Below are 2,173 nucleotides of genomic sequence, written 5' to 3'. Positions count from 1 at the left end.
AAACAGAATTTCTAATTTTCTTCCCCTAAAACTACCCCACCTATTGTTTTCCTGATTTTAGTTGATAAAATCTGTCTTTCTACATGGTCAGGCCAAAATTCTTGGAATCACTTATGACTTCTTTTTCCCACAGTCTACATTCATCCCATCGGGAAATCTTACTGGCTTTTCCTTCAAATGTATCCAGAATCTGATCACTGTCATTTCTTACCAAGACTACCACAATAGCATTCTAATGACGCTTCCTGCTTCTATCCTTATCACTCTACAGTCTACTCTACACAGCATGTCAAGAGTTGTAGCAGCTTTTTCGCAACGGGTTTGCCGCCAGAACATAGGTGTCGTGAAAACTACCCCTAAAAGCCAAAATGGGAAAGGAAAAGACTCATATCAACATTGTCATCATTGGACATGTAGATTCGGGCAAGTCCACCACTACTGGCCATCTAATCTACAAATGTGGTGGCATCGACAAAAGAACCATTGAAAACTTTGAAAAGGAGGCTGCTGAGATGGGAAAGGACTCCTTCAAGTATGCCTGGGTCTTGGATAAACTGAAAGCCGAGCGTGAACATGGTATCACCATTGATATCTCCTTGTGGAAATTCGAGACTAGCAAGTACTACGTGACTATCATTGATGCCCCAGGACAAAGAGACTTCATCAAAAACATGATTACAGGGACATCCCAGGCTGATTGTGCTGTCCTGATTGTTGCTGCTGGTGTTGGTGAATTTGAAGCTGGTATCTCCAAGAACGAGCAGACCCGAGAGCATGCCCTCCTGGCTTACGCACTAGGTGTGAAGCAACCAATTGTTGGTGTTAACAAAATGGATTCCACTGAGCCACCCTACAGCCAAAAGAGATATGAGGAAATCATTAAGGAAGTCAGCACTTACATTAAGAAAATTGGCTACAACCCCGACACAGTAGCATTTGTGCCCATTTCTGGTTGGAATGGTGACAACATGCTGGAGCCAAGTGCTAACATGCCTTGGTTCAAAGGTTGGAAAGTCACCCGTAAGGATGGCAACACCAGTGGGACCACGCTGCTTGAGGCTCTGGACTGCATCCTACCACCAACTCGTCCAACTGACAAGCCGTTGCGCCTGCCTCTCCAGGATGTCTATAAAATTGGTGGTATTGGTACTGTTCCTGTTGGCCGAGTGGAGACTGGTGTTCTCAAACCTGGTATGGTGGTCACCTTTGCTCCAGTCAACGTTACAACTGAAGTGAAATCTGTTGAAATGCACCATGAAGCTTTGAGTGAAGCTCTTCCTGGGGACAATGTGGGCTTCAATGTCAAGAATGTGTCTGTCAAGGATATTGGTCGTGGCAACACTGCTGGTGACAGCAAGAATGACCCACCAATGGAAGCAGCTGGCTTCACTGCTCAGGTGATTATCCTGAACCATCCAGGCCAAATCAGTGCTGGCTATGCCCCTGTACTAGATTGCCACAAGGCTCACATTGCCTGCAAGTTTGCTGAGCTGAAGGAAAAGATTGATCGCCGTTCTGGTAAAAAGCTGGAAGATGGCCCTAAATTCTTGAAGTCTGGTGATGCTGCCATTGTTGACATGGTTCCTGGCAAGCCCATGTGTGTTGAGAGCTTCTCAGACTATCCACCTCTCGGTCGCCTTGCTGTTCGTGATATGAGACAGACAGTTGCTGTGTGTGTCATCAAAGCAGTGGACAAGAAGGCTGCTGGAGCTGGCAAGGTCACCAAGTCTGCCCAGAAAGCTCAGAAGGCTAAATGAATATTATCCCTAATACCTGCCACCTCAGTCTTAAACAGTGGTGGAGGAAGAACAAGAACAGACTCAGAACTGTTTGTTTCAGTTGGCCATTTAAGTTTAGTAGTATAAGACTGGTTAATGATAACAATGCAACGTAAAACCTTCAGAAGGAAAGGAGAATGTTTTGTGGACCACTTTGGTTTTCTTTTTTGCTTGTGGCAGTTTTAAGTTATTAGTTTTTAAAATCAGTACTTTTTAATGGAGACAACTTGATCAAAAATTTGTCGCAGAATTTTGAGACCCATTAAAAAAGTTTAATGAGGGAAAAAAAAAAAAAGAGTTGTAGAAAAGGGTAAAAAGGAATTTGGCCTTACTCAATTGGTTGTTGGAATTGAAGGGAGTGCTACTGACACCCAGTGGGCAGAGGTCAGGGAAGC

At 44.3% G+C, this 2,173-nt stretch overlaps 1 pseudogene across 1 annotated transcript; it reads left to right on the top strand.

The window, feature by feature from the left end:
• The first annotated feature begins 310 nt into the window (after positions 1-310).
• Positions 311-1,946, top strand: LOC116548303 (annotated as a pseudogene). The gene has a single exon (XR_004267385.1). The product of XR_004267385.1 is annotated as an elongation factor 1-alpha 1 pseudogene (transcript).
• Positions 1,947-2,173: the final 227 nt, after the last annotated feature.

Source organism: Sapajus apella, unplaced genomic scaffold (assembly GCF_009761245.1).
Source record: "Sapajus apella isolate SASKATOON/1434 unplaced genomic scaffold, GSC_monkey_1.0 scaffold9465, whole genome shotgun sequence".
NCBI classification, from domain to species: domain Eukaryota; kingdom Metazoa; phylum Chordata; class Mammalia; order Primates; family Cebidae; genus Sapajus; species Sapajus apella.
The sequence above is the reverse complement of the archived record's forward strand: the minus strand, read 5'-3'. Positions and strand labels throughout refer to the sequence as shown.